Source organism: Triticum aestivum, chromosome 7A (assembly GCF_018294505.1).
Source record: "Triticum aestivum cultivar Chinese Spring chromosome 7A, IWGSC CS RefSeq v2.1, whole genome shotgun sequence".
Taxonomy (NCBI): Eukaryota; Viridiplantae; Streptophyta; class Magnoliopsida; order Poales; family Poaceae; genus Triticum; species Triticum aestivum.
The window spans coordinates 413,768,546-413,787,482 of record NC_057812.1 but is presented as its reverse complement, the minus strand read 5'-3'; positions in this window follow the sequence as shown (position 1 = coordinate 413,787,482).

Below are 18,937 nucleotides of genomic sequence, written 5' to 3'. Positions count from 1 at the left end.
ATGACATCAGCGACTGAGCGGCGCGCGCCGGGTTGGACTGCGTAAAGCAACTTCCTTTGTAATGGAAGTTGCTAGGTCTGCTCGCTAGCCACGTTCACAACGTGCAGGTGTGCAAAGGGCGATGGGCCCAGACCCCTACGCCATAGGATTTAGACCGGTGTGCTGACCTCTCTGTTGTGCCTAGGTAGGGCTGTGATGTGTTGATCTTCCGAGGCCGGGCATGACCCAGGAAAGTGTGTCCAAACAAAGGGGATCGAGCGTGTTGGGAAATGTGGTGCACCCCCTGCAGGGAAGTTGATCTATTCGAATAGTCGTTTCCCTCGGTAAAAGGACGACCCGGAGTTGTACCTTGACCTTATGACAACTAGAATCGGATACTTAATAAAACACACCCTTCCAAGTGCCAGATACAACCGGTGATCGCTCTCTCATAGGGCGACGAGGGGAGGATCATCGGTTAGGATTATGCTACACGATGCTACTTGGTGAACTTACCATCTACTCTCTTCTACATGCTGCAAGATGGAGGTGGCCAGAAGCATAGTCTTCGATAGGAATAGCTATCCCCCTCTTATTCCGGCATTCTACAGTTCAGCCCACATATGTTACCCCTTTTGCCATTTGATACCAATGCATACATATGTAGTGTAGCTCCTTGCTTGCGAGTACTTTGGATGAGTACTCATGGTTGCTTTGCTCCCTCTTTTCCCCCTTTCTATACCCGATTGCTGCGACCAGGCGATGGAGCCCAGGAGCCAGACGCCACTGTCGATGACGACTACTACTAATCGGGAGGTGCCTACTACTACGTGCAGCCCGCTGACGATGACCAGGAGTAGTTTAGGAGGATCCCAGGCAGGAGGCCTGCGCCTCTTTTGATCTGTATCCCAGTTTGTGCTAGCCTTCTTAAGGCAAACTTGTTTAACTTATGTCTGTACTCAGATATTGTTGCTTCCACTGACTCGTCTATGATCGAGCTCTTGTATTCGAGCCCTCGAGGCCCCTGGCTTGTAATACGATGCTTGTATGACTTATTTTATTTGTAGAGTTGTGTTGTGATATCTTCCGTGAGTCCCTGATCTTGATCGTACATGTTTGCGTGTATGATTAGTGTACGATCAAATCGGGGATGTCACACTTTCTCAGCTGGTAGAAACACATGTAATGTACAAGGGTTGTGATGTCTATGTAAAGGAGTTGTGTAGCTATGCCCAATATTAACATTGTATGTTTTCATAACTTTTTGTATGTATGAAGTATGTGCCGAATAATACCAGTTTTGTGTTTGTTAGAATTAGCATTGTGACGCCCCAAGACCGGAGCTTCAGGTGCCTTCCATGATTTCCGGGTTTCGTCGTGTGATTTGTTTGGTCCGTTGCATTTCATCTTTGCATCATGTGAATCATGTGCATTGCATCATGTCATCATGCAACCCATTTTAAAACTCAACTAGGTAAATTGCATGGATCTTCGGTCCATTTAAACCGAGGGAATTCACATGGTGATTCTCTTTATAACATATCCTCCCGATATTAGGGAGCTATTATAATTTTTCCATTCTTTTGAAATTCACCTTAACACACTTGCAATTTAATTCCCATGCCTTTTCCCACTTCAAGTTTGGTCCTCAAACTTTGCCCTTATTTTTGTTTCATCGCTTTCCCGATCTCCACAAAAATTATGAACATTTTTCGACTCTCCAAAAATGTTTTTCTAATCAAACTTATTTGAATCACATTCAAATGTGTTTGAATGCAATCCTTTCAAGCGGTGCCAAATGCATTTTCTCGGAATGAACTCATTTTTATGAGTCCGGGAGATTTAACCGCATGCCCAAATTCTTTCTCTAACCCCTCCTTTTCTTTTCGTTCTTATCTTGTTTTTTTTATTTTTTTTCTTTAGAGTGAGAGGGAAAGAGAGCCTAACCGGCCTCTGGGGCCTAACCCACCTCGTAGCCATGCTCTCCTCAGCCCACCAAGGCCCATCCAGCGCCGGCCCACTCCCTAACCTAACCCTAGCGAGCCTTTGCTCGATCTCCTCCCTCTCTGCCCGACCCCCATCTCCCTCGAGCGCCGCCACCAGTCTTCCCGAACCCCCTCGCTCCCTTCCTCCTTTCACCAGCGCCTCCTCACCATCTCCCTCGATTCCTCCCCGATGCCCATCTCTCGACCCCAGATCTCTACCTTCGTTCTCCTCCTAGCGACGCCACTTGCAGGGAGAGAGAGAACTGTGCCAACGCCCTCGTCCCGTTCCCCTTTGCCCCCTCCTCTTCATCGGACCAGCCGGAGGCCGCCGTCGCCATGAACTCCCGCAGGAGCGCCAACGCCACCAGGCCGCTGTTCCACGCTCAAGCTCCTCCGCGCCCTCCTTCTCCTCTCGCGCCAACGCCCTCCTTCGGCTGCCTGCAGCTCCATCCGCGAGCTCGTGTATCATGGCCGCCATAGGAGCCTCGCGCGCGAACCCTTTGCCGAGGCCATGGACGCTCGCGTCCCAGACCTAGCAGCTGGTCGCTGCCCGTTTGTCGCGCGTTGCTGCCCTGTTTCACTCGCTGCTGCCTACTGCATTCTTAGTCACACGCGCCCACGTTGACTCGGGTGAGTCCAGCACCCTGACTCGACGCTGCTCTGGCCGCAACCACCTCGGGCCTTCAACCACGACGCCCGCCATGGCCCTCCTCACACTGCTGCTCCTTGGTTTCGTCCTCGGTCGCGACCATCTCCTCGCCCAACGCCCTTGCGGAGGCTGTTGCTGCAGGACCACCACGACACCATCTCCGGAGCCCAAGTCCGAGGACTAACGCATTCGGGTAACTCGTCAAGTACATCTTTGTCAAGATCGATGCTTGGACAAGCACCGTTTGTGTGGATTACGTCAAGTACCACGACGACCGTCGAGACTGCCAAGTTCTACTACCGATGAACGCTTTGGAATCGCCAAGTCAAACTACAACGCGAAGACCATGTACGACTGCTGATCCCGTGGATGTCACCAAGTACCCCATCGGCAAGACCGACGCCCGAACAATCACACCGGCTCTGTGGATTTCAGCAAGACCCTCGACGACCGACGCATAGTACCACTACGGCTGCCATGTACATATACCACCGCCAAGATCATGAGTACCTCTACCGTCGTCATGTACCCCTACTTTCACTACCGCCGTCGCGAGAACGCCTACTTCCTCTATGAACTCGAACCGATCTGCTTTGAGACACATGCTTCAAAGGTATAACCCGAGACGACGGCCGTGAACGTTTGTTGTGTGTTGTATGAGATGAACCCCACGTTTGCACTGTGTTTGAAATTGTCGCTTGCATGGTCCTTCTCGTTGCCATGTCGTCCACCCGTGGGAACCCGGTAACCGGGATCACCCCATCATCTTGCATGACACGCTCTCGTCACACTTCCTTTTGCATCGGCATCTCAAACGAGTACCGGAACCGGAACGTTGCCGTGGCACCGTTATGTTGGAAATATGCCCTAGAGGCAATAATAAAATGGTTATTATTATATTTCTTTGTTCATGATAATTGTCTATTGTTCATGCTATAATTGTGTTATCCGGAAATCGTAATACATGTGTGAATACATAGACCACAACACGTCCCTAGTGAGCCTCTAGTTGACTAGCTCGTTGATCAAAAGATAGTCATGGTTTCCTCACTATGGACATTGGATGTCATTGATAACGGGATCACATCATTAGGAGAATGATGTGATGGACAAGACCCAATCCTAAGCTTAGCTCAAAGATCGTGTAGTTCATTTGCTGTAGCTTTTCTGAATGTCAAGTATCATTTCCTTAGACCATGAGATTGTGCAACTCCCGGATATCGTAGGAGTGCCTTGGGTGTGCCAAACGTCACAATGTAACTGGGTGACTATAAAGGTACATTACAGGTATCTCCGAAAGTGTCTGTTGGGTTGGCACGAATCGAGACTGGGATTTTTGTCACTCCGTATGACAGAGAGGTATCTCTGGGCCCACTCGATAATGCATCATCATAATGAGCTCAATGTGATCAAGTGGTTGATCACAGGATCATGCATTACGGTACGAGTAAAGTGACTTGCCGGTAACGAGACTGAACAAGGTATTGGGATACCGACGATCGAGTCTCGGGCAAGTAACGTACCGATTGACAAAGGGAATTGTATACGGATTGATTGAATCCTCGACATCGTGGTTCATCCGATGAGATCATCGTGGAGCATGTGGGAGACAACATGGGTATCCAGATCCCGTTGTTGGTTATTGACCGGAGAGGCTTTTCGGTCATGTCTGCATGTCTCCCGAACCCGTAGGGTCTACACACTTAAGGTTCGGTGACGCTAGGGTTGTAGAGATATTAGCACACGGTAACCCGAAAGTTGTTCGGAGTCCCGGATGAGATCCCAGACATCACGAGGAGTTCCGGAATGGTACGGAGGTAAAGATTTATATATATGAAGTCCAGTTTCGGCCATCGGGAAGGTTTCGGGGTCACCGGTATTGTACCGGGACCACCGGAAGGGTCCCGGGGGTCCACCGGGTGGGGCCACCTATCCCGGAGGGCCCCATGGGCTGAAGTGGGAGGGGAACCAGCCCCTAGTGGGCTGGTGCGCCCCTCCTTGGGACTCCCCCTGCGCCTAGGGTTGGAAACCCTAGGGGTGGGGGCGCCACCCTTGCCTTGGGGGGCAAGGCACCCCCGCCCCCCCCCCCCCCGAGGAGATTGGATCTCCTAGGGCCGGAGCCCCCCAGGCACCCTATATATAGTGGGGGGAGGGAGGGCAGCCGCACCCAAGTCCCTGGCCTCTCCCTCTCCCTCCCGTGACACTCCTCCGTCTCCCAGCGCTTGGCGAAGCCCTGCCGAGATCACCGTTGCTTCCACCACCACACCGTCGTGCTACTGGATCTTCATCAACCTCTCCTTCCCCCTTGCTGGATCAAGAAGGAGGAGACGTCTCCCAACCCTACGTGTGTTGAACGCGGAGGTGCCGTCCGTTCGACACTTAGTCATCGGTGATTTGAATCACGTCGAGTACGACTCCATCAACCCCGTTCTCTTGAACGCTTCCGCTCGTGATCTACAAGGGTATGTAGATGCACTCCTCTTTCCCTCGTTGCTAGATGACTCCATAGATTGATCTTAGTGATGCGTAGAAAATTTTAAAATTCTGCTACGTTCCCCAACAGTGGCATCATGAGCTAGGTCTATGCGTAGTTACTATGCATGAGTAGAACACAAAGTAGTTGTGGGCGTCGATATTGTCAATTTGCTTGCCGTTACTAGTCTTATCTAGATTTGGCGGCATCGTGGGATGAAGTGGCCCGGACCAACCTTACACGTACGCTTACGTGAGACCGGTTCCACCGACTGACATGCACTAGTTGCATAAGATGGCTGGCGGGTGTCTGTCTCTCCCACTTTAGTCGGATCGGATTCGATGAACAGGGTCCTTATGAAGGGTAAATAGAAATTGATAATTCACGTTGTGGTTTTGGCGTAGGTAAGAAACGTTCCACGTAAAAACTTGCAACAACAATTAGAGGACGTCTAACTTGTTTTTGCAGCAAGTGTTTTGTGATGTGATATGGCCAGAGGATGTGATGAATGATATATGTGATGTATGAGATGATCATGTTCTTATAATAGGAATCACGACTTTCATGTCGATGAGTATGACAACCGGCAGGAGTCATAGAGGTTGTCTTTATTTATTTATGACCTGCGTGTCAACATAAACATCATGTAATTACTTTACTTTATTGCTAAAGCGTTAGCCATAGTAGTAGAAGTAATAGATGGCGAGAAAACTTCAAGAAGACACGATGATGGAGATCATGATGATGGAGATCATGGTGTCATGCCGGTGACAACGATGATCATGGAGCCCCAAAGATGGAGATCAAAAGGAGCAAATGATATTGGCCATATCATGTCACTATTTGATTGCATGTGATGTTTATCATGTTTTACATCTTATTTGCTTAGAACGACGGTAGCTTAAATAAGATGATCCCTCGTAATAATTTCAATAAAGTGTTCCCCCTAACTGTGCACCGTTGCGAATGTTCATTGTTTCGAAGCACCACGTGATGATCGGGTGTGATAGATTCTAACGTTCGAATACAACGGGTGTAAGCCAGATTTACACACGCAATACACTTAGGTTGACTTGACGAGCCTAGCATGTACAGACATGGCCTCGGAACACAGAAGACCGAAAGGTCGAGCATGAGTCATATAGAAGATACGATCAACATGAAGATGTTCACCGATGTTGACTAGTCCATCTCACGTGATGATCGGACACGGCCTAGTTAACTCGGATCATGTTATACTTAGATGACTGGAGGGATGTCTATCTGAGTGGGAGTTCATTGCATAATTTGATTAGATGAACTTAATTATCATGAACTTAGTCTAAAATCTTTACAATATGTCTTGTAGATCAAATGGCCCACGTTGTCCTCAACTTCAATGCGTTCCTGGAGAAAACCAAGCTGAAAGACGATGGCAGCAACTATACGGACTGGGTCCGGAACCTGAGGATCATCCTCATAGCTGCCAAGAAAGATTATGTCCTAGAAGCACCGCTAGGTGACGCACCCGTCCCACAGAACCAAGACGTTATGAACGCTTGGCAGACACGTGCTGATGATTACTCCCTCGTTCAGTGCGGCATGCTTTACAGCTTAGAACCGGGGCTCCAAAAACGTTTTGAGAGACACGGAGCATATGAGATGTTCGAAGAGCTGAAAATGGTTTTTCAAGCTCATGCCCGGGTCGAGAGATATGAAGTCTCCGACAAGTTCTTCAGCTGTAAGATGGAGGAAAATAGTTCTGTCAGTGAGCACATACTCAAAATGTCTGGGTTGCATAACTGCTTGACTCAGCTAGGAGTTAATCTCCCGGATGACGCGGTCATTGACAGAATCCTTCAGTCGCTTCCACCGAGCTACAAGAGCTTTGTGATGAACTTCAATATGCAGGGGATGGAAACGACCATTCCTGAAGTATTTGCAATGCTGAAATCAGCAGAGGTAGAAGTCAAAAAGGAACATCAAGTGTTGATGGTGAATAAAACCACTAAGTTCAAGAAAGGCAAGGGTAAGAAGAACTTCAAGAAGGACGGCAAGGGAGTTGCTGCGCCCGGCAAGCAAGCTGCCGGGAAGAAGCCAAAGAATGGACCCAAGCCCGAGACTGGGTGTTTTTATTGCAAGGGAAGTGGTCACTGGAAGCGGAACTACCCCAAATACTTAGCGGACAAGAAGGCCGGCATCACAAAAGGTATATGTGATATACATGTAATTGATGTGTACCTTACCAGTACTCGTAGTAGCTCCTGGGTATTTGATACCGGTGCGGTTGCTCACATTTGTAACTCAAAGCAGGAGTTGCGGAATAAACGGAGACTAGCGAAGGACGAGGTGACGATGCGCGTCGGGAATGGTTCCAAGGTCGATGTGATCGCCGTCGGCACGCTACCTCTACATTTACCTACGGGATTAGTTTTAAACCTCAATAATTGTTATTTAGTGCCAGCTTTGAGCATGAACATTGTATCAGGATCTCATTTAATACGAGATGGCTACTCATTTAAATCCGAGAATAATGGTTGTTCTATTTATATGAGAGATATGTTTTATGGTCATGCTCCGATGGTGAATGGCTTATTCTTAATGAATCTCGAGCGTAATGCTACACATATTCATAGTGTGAATACCAAAAGATGTAAGGTTGATAATGATAGTCCCACATACTTGTGGCACTGCCGCCTTGGTCACATTGGTGTCAAACGCATGAAGAAGCTCCATGCAGATGGACTTTTAGAGTCTCTTGATTACAAATCATTTGACACGTGTGAACCATGCCTCATGGGTAAAATGACCAAGACTCTGTTCTTAGGAACAATGGAGCGAGCAACCAACTTATTGGAAATCATACATACTGATGTGTGCGGTCCAATGAGTGTTGAGGCTCGCGGTGGCTATCGTTATGTTCTCACCCTCACTGATGACTTGAGTAGATATGGGTATGTCTACTTAATGAAACACAAGTCTGAGACCTTTGAAAAGTTCAAGGAATTTCGGAGTGAGGTTGAGAATCAACGTGATAGGAAAATCAAGTTCTTGCGATCAGATCATGGGGGAGAATACTTGAGTCACGAATTTGGCACACGCTTAAGAAAATGTGGAATAGTTTCACAACTCACGCCGCATGGAACACCTCGGTGTAATGGTGTGTCCGAACGTCGTAATCGCACTCTATTGGATATGGTGCGATCTATGATGTCTCTTACCGATTTACCGCTGTCATTTTGGGGCTATGCTTTAGAGACTGCCGCATTCACTTTAAATAGGGCTCCGTCGAAATCCGTTGAGACGACACCGTATGAATTATGGTTTGGGAAGAAACCTAAGCTGTCGTTTCTAAAAGTTTGAGGATGCGATGCTTATGTCAAGAAACTTCAACCTGAAAAGCTCGAACCCAAGTCGGAAAAATGCGTCTTCATAGGATACCCTAAAGAAATTGTTGGGTATACCTTCTACCTCAGATCCGAAGGCAAGATCTTTGTTGCCAAGAATGGGTCCTTTCTCGAGAAAGAGTTTCTCTCAAAAGAAATAAGTGGGAGGAAGGTAGAACTTGATGAAGTATTACCTCTTGAACCGGTAAGTGGCGCAGCTCAAGAAAATGTTCCTGAGGTGCCTGCACCGACTAGAGAGGAAGTTGATGATGATCATGAAACTTCAGATCAAGTTGCTACTGAACTTCGTAGGTCCACAAGGACATGTTCCGCACCAGAGTGGTACGGCAACCCTGTCTTGGAAATCATGTTGTTAGACAACGGTGAACCTTCGAACTATGAAGAAGCGATGGCGGGCCCGGATTCCAACAAATGGCCGGAAGCCATGAAATCCGAGATAGGATCCATGTATGAAAACGAAGTATGGACTTTGACTGACTTGCCCGTTGATCTGTGAGCCATAGAAAATAAATGGATCTTTAAGAAGAAGACAGGCGCGGATGGTAATGTGACCATCTATAAAGCTCGGCTTGTCGCTAAGGGTTATCGACAAGTTCAAGGGGTTGACTACGATGAGACTTTCTCACCCGTAGCGAAGCTGAAGTCCGTCCGAATCATGTTAGCAATTGCTGCATTCTATGATTATGAGATATGGCAAATGGACGTCAAAACAGCATTCCTTAATGGTTTCCTTAAGGAAGAATTGTATATGATGCAGCCGGAAGGTTTTGTCGATCCTAAGAATGCTGACAAGGTGTGCAAGGTCCAACACTCGATTTATGGGCTGGTGCAAGCATCTCGGAGTTGGAACATTCGCTTTGATGAGATGATCAAAGCGTTTGGGTTTATGTAGACTTATGGAGAAGCCTGCATTTACAAGAAAGTGAGTGGGAGCTCTGTATCATTTCTCATATTGTATGTGGATGACATACTGTTGATGGGAAATGATATAGAATTCTTGGAAAGCATAAAGGCCTACTTGAACAAGTGTTTTTCAATGAAGGACCTTGGAGAAGCTGCTTATATATTAGGCATCAAGATCTATAGAGATAGATCGAGACGCCACATTGGTCTTTCACAGAGTACGTACCTCGACAAGATATTGAAGAAGTTCAAAATGGATCAGTCAAAGAAGGGGTTCTTGCCTGTATTGCAAGGTACAAGATTGAGCACGGCTCAATGCCCGACCACGGCAGAAGATAGAGAAAAGATGAGTGTCGTCCCCTATGCCTCGGCCATAGGGTCTATCATGTATGCTATGCTGTGTACCAGACCTGATGTAAACCTTGCTGTAAGTTTGGTAGGAAGGTACCAAAGTAATCCCGGCATGGAACACTGGACAGCGGTCAAGAATATCCTGAAGTACCTAAAAAGGACCAAGGAAATGTTTCTCGTTTATGGAAGTGACAAAGAGCTCGTCGTAAAGGGTTATGTCGATGCTAGCTTCGACACAGATCTGGATGACTCTAAGTCACAAACCGGATACGTGTATATTTTGAATGGTGGGGCAGTAAGCTGGTGCAGTTGCAAGCAAAGCGTTGTGGCGGGATCTACATGTGAAGCGGAGTACATGGCAGCCTCGGAGGCAGCACAAGAAGCAGTCTGGGTGAAGGAGTTCATTACCGACCTAGGAGTCATACCCAATGCGTCGGGCCTGATGACTCTCTTCTGTGACAACACTGGAGCTATTGCCCTTGCCAAGGAGCCCAGGTTTCACAGGAAGACCAGGCATATCAAGTGTCGCTTCAACTCCATTCGTGAAAGTGTTCAAAATGGAGACATAGAGATTTGTAAAGTACATACGGACCTGAATGTAGCAGATCCGTTGACTAAACCTCTCCCTAGAGCAAAACATGATCAACACCAGAACTGCATGGGTGTTCGATTCATCACAATGTAACTAGAATACTGACTCTAGTGCAAGTGGGAGATTGTTGGAAATATGCCCTAGAGGCAATAATAAAATGGTTATTATTATATTTCTTTGTTCATGATAATTGTCTATTGTTCATGCTATAATTGTGTTATCCGGAAATCGTAATACATGTGTGAATACATAGACCACAACACGTCCCTAGTGAGCCTCTAGTTGACTAGCTCGTTGATCAAAAGATAGTCATGGTTTCCTGACTATGGACATTGGATGTCATTGATAACGGGATCACATCATTAGGAGAATGATGTGATGGACAAGACCCAATCCTAAGCTTAGCTCAAAGATCGTGTAGTTCGTTTGCTGTAGCTTTTCTGAATGTCAAGTATCATTTCCTTAGACCATGAGATTGTGCAACTCCCGGATACCGTAGGAGTGCCTTGGGTGTGCCAAACGTCACAACGTAACTGGGTGACTATAAAGGTACATTACAGGTACCTCCGAAAGTGTCTGTTGGGTTGGCACGAATCGAGACTGGGATTTGTCACTCCGTATGACGGAGAGGTATCTCTGGGCCCATTCGGTAATGCATCATCATAATGAGCTCAATGTGATCAAGTGGTTGATCACAGGATCATGCATTACGGTACGAGTAAAGTGACTTGCCGGTAACGAGACTGAACAAGGTATTGGGATACCGACGATCGAGTCTCGGGCAAGTAACGTACCGATTGACACAGGGAATTGTATACGGATTGATTGAATCCTCGACATCATGGTTCATCCGATGAGATCATCATGGAGCATGTGGGAGCCAACATGGGTATCCATATCCCGCTGTTGGTTATTGACCGGAGAGGCTTCTCAGTCATGTCTGCATGTCTCCCGAACCCGTAGGGTCTACACACTTAAGGTTCGGTGACGCTAGGGTTGTAGAGATATTAGCACACGGTAACCCGAAAGTTGTTCGGAGTCCCGGATGAGATCCCAGATATCACGAGGAGTTCCGGAATGGTACGGAGGTAAAGATTTATATATAGGAAGTCCAGTTTCGGCCATCGGGAAGGTTTCGGGGTCACCGGTATTGTACCGGGACCACCGGAAGGTTCCCGGGGGTCCACCGGGTGGGGCCACCTATCTCGGAGGGACCCATGGGCTCAAGTGGGAGGGGAACCAGCCCCTAGTGGGCTGGTGTGCCCCCCTTGGGCCTCCCCCTGCGCCTAGGGTTGGAAACCCTAGGGGTGGGGGCGCCACCCTTGCCTTGGGGGGCAAGGCACCCCCTTGGCCGCTGCCCCCCTAGGAGATTGGATCTCCTAGGGCCGGTGCCCCCCCAGGCACCCTATATATAGTGGGGGGAGGGAGGGTAGCCGCACCCAAGCCCCTGGCCTCTCCCTCTCCCTCCCATGACACTCCTCCGTCTCCTAGCGCTTGGCGAAGCCCTGCCGAGATCACCGTTGCTTCCACCACCACGCCGTCGTGCTGCAGGTGTCGTCCGTTCGGCACTTGGTCATCGGTGATTTGAATCACGTCGAGTACGACTCCATCAACCCCGTTCTCTTGAACGCTTCTGCTCATGATCTACAAGGGTATGTAGATGCACTCCTCTTTCCCTCGTTGCTAGATGACTCCATAGATTGATCTTGGTGATGCGTAGAAAATTTTAAAATTCTGCTACGTTCCCCAACACGTTACCGTTATCGTTTCCGTGGCACCCCTTTTCTTTCCACCACGGTGACAAATGCTTCATAATTCTCTTGTCAACTTTTAATAAAAATTGCATAAACCTGCACATGTCATTCGCATCATGATAATAACTTGTAAATGTTTAAAAATTGTTGTTGCACCAAATTGATAAATGCATATGGGCATTTACCGGAATTGTTGTTTGTTGTTCCGGCCTCATTTAAACTTGCCTAGTTAGGTAGTTTTCATATGCTTCACACCCCTTGCCATGTTAATCAACATTTAATATTGTTGGGTACATAAACGAGATCGAACTAAATAACTTTAATGTGGTGTTCCGTCAATATGCAACTGCATATTGAGCTCCACTTAATTTGTAGGATTGTTTGTGCACTTTGCCATGCCATGTATCATTAAACCGGACATGCATCATACTTGGTTGTGCATCATGCCATGTTGTGTGATGGTTGTTTACTATGTTGTTTGCTTCTTTCCGGTGTTGCTTCTTCGGGTTAGTTCCGATAACGTCGCGTTTGTGAGGATTCGTACGACTCCGTCCGTTTGTCTTCTTCATGGACTCGTACTTCTTCCTTGCGGGATCTCAGGCAAGATAACCATACCCTTGAACTCACTTCTATCTTTGCTTGCTAGTTTGCTCGCTCTATTGCTATGCCTATGCTGCGATACCTACCACTTGCTATATCATGCCTCCCATATTGCTAAGCCAAGCCTATAACCCACCTTTCCTAGCATACCGTTGTTTGGCTATGTTACCGCTTTGCTCAGCCCCTCTTATAGCGTTGTTAGTTGCAGGTGAAGATTGGAGTTTGTTCCTTTTTGGAACATGGATATTTGTTGGGATATCACAATATATCTTATTTACTTAAAGCATCTATATACTTGGTAAAGGATGGAAGGCTCGGCCTTATGCCTGGTGTTTTGTTCCACTCTTGCCGCCCTAGTTTCCCTCATACCGGTGTTATGTTCCTTGATTTTGCGTTCCTTACACGGTTGGGTTATAATGGGAGCCCCTTGACAGTTCGCCTTGAAAAAAACTCCTCCAGCAAGGCCCAACCTTGGTTTTACCATTTGCCACCTAAGCCTTTTTCCCTTGTGTTCTGCAGACTCAAGGGTCATCTTTATTTAAACCCCCGGGCCAGTGTGAAGGAAATATGCCCTAGAGGCAATAATAAAGTTATTATTTATTTCCTTATAATCATGATAAATGTTTATTATTCATGCTAGAATTGTATTAACCGGAAACATAATACATGTGTGAATACATAGACAAACAGAGTGTCACTAGTATGCCTCTACTTGACTAGCTCGTTAATCAAAGATGGTTATGTTTCCTGACCATGAACAATGAGTTGTTATTTGATTAACGAGGTCACATCATTAGTTGAATGATCTGATTGACATGACCCATTCCATTAGCTTAGCACCTGATCGTTTAGTATGTTGCTATTGCTTTCTTCATGACTTATACATGTTCCTATGACTATGAGATTATGCAACTCCCGTTTGCCGGAGGAACACTTTGGGTGCTACCAAACGTCACAACGTAACTGGGTGATTATAAAGGAGCATTACAGGTGTCTCCAAAGGTATATGTTGGGTTGGCGTATTTCGAGATTAGGATTTGTCACTCTGATTGTCGGAGAGGTATCTCTGGGCCCTCTCGGTAATGCACATCACATAAGCCTTGCAAGCACTGCAACTAATATGTTAGTTGTGAGATGATGTATTACGGAACGAGTAAAGAGACTTGCCGGTAACGAGATTGAACTAGGTATTGGATACCGACGATCAAATCTCGGGCAAGTAACATACCGATGACAAAGGGAACAACGTATGTCGTTATGCGGTCTGACCGATAAAGATCTTCGTAGAATATGTAGGAGCCAATATGGGCATCCAGGTCCCGCTATTGGTTATTGACCGGAGACGTGTCTCGGTCATGTCTACATTGTTCTCGAACCCGTAGGGTCCGCACGCTTAAGGTTACGATGACAGTTATATTATGAGTTTATGCATTTTGATGTACCGAAGGTTGTTCGGAGTCCCGGATGTGATCACGGACATGACGAGGAGTCTCGAAATGGTCGAGACATAAAGATTGATATATTGGAAGTCTATGTTTGGACATCGGAAGTGTTCCGGGTGAAATCGGGATTTTACCGGGTTACCGGGAGGTTACCGGAACCCCCCGGGAGCCATATGGGCCATCATGGGCCTTAGTGGAAAGGAGAAAGGGGCAGCCCAAGGGGGCTGCGCGCCTCCCCCCTTCCCCTAGTCCTATTAGGACTAGGAGAGGTGGCCGGCCACCCCTCTCCCTCTTTCCCCCTTGGGAATCCTAGTTGGAATAGGATTGGGGGGGGGAGTCCTACTCCCGGTAGGAGTAGGACTCCTCCTGCGCCTCTCCCTCTTGGCCGGCGCCCCCTTCCCCCTTGGCTCCTTTATATACGGAGGCAGGGGCACCTCTAAACACACAAGTTGACACAAGTTGATCCTCGTGATCAATTCCTTAGCCGTGTGCGGTGCCCCCTGCCACCATATTCCTCGATAATACTGTAGCGGAGTTTAGGCGAAGCCCTGCTGCTGTAGTTCATCAAGATCGTCACCACGCCGTCGTGCTGACGAAACTCTTCCCCGACACTTTGCTGGATCGGAGTCCGGGGATCGTCATCGAGCTGAACGTGTGCTCGAACTCGGAGGTGCCGTAGTTTCGGTGCTTGATCGGTTGGATCGTGAAGACGTACGACTACTTCCTCTACGTCGTGTCATCGCTTCCGCAGTCGGTCTGTGTTGGGTACGTAGACAACACTCTCCTCTCGTTGCTATGCATCACATGATCCTGTGTGCGCGTAGGAAATTTTTTGAAATTACTACGAATCCCAACAGTGGCATCCGAGCCTAGGTTACTTATGTTGATGTTATATGCACGAGTAGAACACAAGTGAGTTGTGGACGATACAAGTCATACTGCCTACCAGCATGTCATACTTTGTTTCGGCGGTATTGTTGGACGAGACGACCCGGACCAACCTTACGCGTACGCTTACGCGAGATCGGTTCCCTCGACGTGCTTTGCACATAGATGGCTTGCGGGCGACTGTCTCTCCAACTTTAGTTGAACCAAGTATGGCTACGCCCGGTCCTTGAGAAGGTTAAAACGGAGTCTATTTGACAAACTATCGTTGTGGTTTTGATGCGTAGGTGAGATTGGTTCTTACTTATGCCCGTAGCAGCCACGTAAAACATGCAACAACAAAGTAGAGGACGTCTAACTTGTTTTTGCAGGGCATGTTGTGATGTGATATGGTCAAGGCATGATGCTGAATTTTATTGTATGAGATGATCATGTTTTGTAACCGAGTTATCGGCAACTGGCAGGAGCCATATGGCTGTCGCTTTATTGTATGCAATGCAATCGCGATGTAATGCTTTACTTTATTACTAAACGGTAGTGATAGTCGTGGAAGCATAAGATTGCGAGACGACAACGATGCTACGATGGAGATCAAGGTGTCGCGCCGGTAACGATGGTGATCATGACGGTGCTTCGGAGATGGAGATCACAAGCACAAGATGATGATGGCCATATCATATCACTTATATTGATTGCATGTGATGTTTATCCTTTTATGCATCTTATCTTGCTTTGATTGACGGTAGCATTATAAGATGATCTCTCACTAAATTATCAAGAAGTGTTCTCCCTGAGTATGCACCGTTGCCAAAGTTCGTCGTGCCCAGACACCACGTGATGATCGGGTGTGATAAGCTCTACGTCCATCTACAACGGGTACAAGCCAGTTTTGCACACGCAGAATACTCAGGTTAAACTTGACGAGCCTAGCATATGCAGATATGGCCTCGGAACACGGAGACCGAAAGGTCGAGCGTGAATCATATAGTAGATATGATCAACATAATGATGTTCACCGATGAAACTACTCCATCTCACGTGATGATCGGACATGGTTTAGTTGATTTGGATCACGTGATCACTTAGAGGATTAGAGGGATGTCTATCTAAGTGGGAGTTCTTAAGTAATATGATTAAATTGAACTTAAATTTATCATGAACTTAGTCCTGGTAGTATTTTGCAAATCATGTTGTAGATCAATAGCTCGCGTTGTTGCTTCCCTGTGTTTATTTTGATATGTTCCTAGAGAAAATTGTGTTGAAAAATGTTAGTAGCAATGTTGCGGATTTGATCCGTGATCTGAGGTTAAATCCTCATTGCTGCACAGAAGAATTATGTCCTTAATGCACCGCTAGGTGACGGACCTATTGCAGGAGCAAATGCAGACGTTATGAACGTTTGGCTAGCTCAATATGATGACTACTTGTTTAAGTGCACCATGCTTAACGGCTTAGAATCGGGACTTCAAAGACGTTTTGAATGTCATGGACCATATGAGATGTTCCAGGAGTTGAAGCTAATATTTCAAGCAAATACCCGAGTTGAGAGATATGAAGTCTCCAACAAGTTCTATAGCTAAAAGATGGAGGAGAATCGCTCAACTAGTGAGCATGTGCTCAGATTGTCTGAGTACTACAATCGCTTGAATCAAGTGGGAGTTAATCTTCCAGATAAGATAGTGATTGACAGAATTCTCTAGTCACCATCACCAAGTTAGTAGAACTTCGTGATGAACTATGACATGCAAGGGATAACGGAAACGATTCCCAAGCTCTTCGTAATGCGGAAATTGACGAAGGTAGAAATCGAGAAAAACATCAAGTGTTGATGGTAGACAAGACCACTAGTTTCAAGAAAAGGGGCAGAAGGAAGAAGGGGAACTTCAAGAAGAACAGCAAGCAAGTTGCTGCTCAAGTGAAGAAGCCCAAGTCTGATCCTAAGCCTGAGACTAAGTGTTTCTACTGCAAAGGGACTGGTCACTGGAAGCGGATCTACCCCAAGTGATTGGCGGATAAGAAGGATGGCAAAGTGAACATAAGTATATTTGATATACATGTTATTGATGTGTACTTTACTAGTGTTTATCGCAAACCCTCAGTATTTGATACTAGTTCAGTTGCTAAGATTAGTAACTCGAAACGGGAGTTGCAGAATAAACAGAGACTAGTTAAGGGTGAAGTGACGATGTGTGTTGGAAGTGGTTCCAAGATTGATATGATCATCGTCACACACTCCCTATACTTTCGGGATTAGTGTTGAACCTAAATAAGTGTTATTTGGTGTTTGCGTTGAGCATGAATATGATTTGATCATGTTTATTGTAATACGATTATTCATTTAAGTAAGAGAATAAATTGTTGTTCTGTTTACATGAATAGAACCTTATATGGTTACACACCCAATGAAAATAGTTTGTTGGATCTCGATCGTAGTGATACACATAATCATAATATTGAAACCAAAAGATGCAAAGTTAATAATGATAAGTGCAACTTGTTTGTAGCACTGCCGTTTAGGTCATATTGGTGTAAAGCGCATGAAGAAACTCCATACTGATGGAATTTTGGAATCACTTGATTATGAATCACTTGATGCTTGCGAACTGTGCCTTTTGGGCAAGATGACTAAAACTCCGTTCTCCGGAACAATGGAACGAGCTACTGACTTATTGGAAATAATACATACCGATGTATGCAATCCAATGAGTGCTGATGCTCGTGGCAAGCATCGTTGTTTTCTGACCTTCACAAGATGATTTGAGCAGATATGGGTATATCTACTTGATGAAACATAAGTCTGAAATAGTTGAAAGGTTCAAAGAATTTCAGAGTGAAGTGGAAAAATCATCGTAACAAGAAAATAAAGTTTCTGCGATCTGATCGCGGAGACAAATATTTGAGTTACGAGTTTGGTCTTCAATTAAAACAATGTGGAATAGTTTCACAGCTCACGCCACCTGGAACACCACATCGTTATGGTGTGTCCGAACGTCGTAACCGCACTTTATTTGATATGGTGCGATCTATGATATCTCTTTACCACTATCGTTTTGGGGTTATGCATTAGAGACAGCTGCATTCACGTTTTAAAATAGGGCACCATCTAAATCCGTTGAGACGACACTGTATGAACTATGGTTTAGCAGTAAACCTAAGCTGTTGTTTCTTAAAGTTTGGGGCTGCGATGCTTATGTGAAAAAGTTTCATCCTGATAAGCTCGAACCCAAATCGGAGAAGTGCGTCTTCATAGAATACCCAAAGGAAATTGTTGGGTACACCTTCTATCACAGATCCGAAGGCAAGACATTCGTTGCTAAAATGGATCCTTTCCAGAGAAGGAGTTTCTCTCGAAAGAAGTGAGTGGGAGGAGAGTAGAACTTGATGAGGTAATTATACCTTCTCCCTTATTGGAAAGTAGTTCATCACAGAAATCAGTTCCAGTGATTCCTACACCAATAAGTGAGGAAGTTAATGATGATGATCATCAAACTTCAGATCAAGTTACTACCAAACCTCGTAGGTCTTCCAGAGTAAGATCCGCACCAGAGTGGTACGGTAATCATGTTCTGGAAGTCATGTTACTAGACCATGATGAACCTACGAACTATGAGGAAGCAATGATGAGCCCAGATTCCACGAAATGGCTTGAGGCCATGAAATCTGAGATATGATCCATGTATGAGAACAAAGTGTAGACTTTGATTGACTTGCCCGATGATCGGTGAGTCATTAAGAATAAATGGATCTTCAAGAGGAAGACGGACGTTGATAGTAGTGTTACTATCTACAAAGCTAGACTTGTCGAAAAAGGTTTTTGACAAAGTTCAAGGTGTTGAATACGATGAGATTTTCTTACTCGTATCGATGCTTAAAAGTCTGTCCGAATCATGTTAGCAATTGCCGCATTTTATGATTATGAAATTTGGCAGATGGATGTC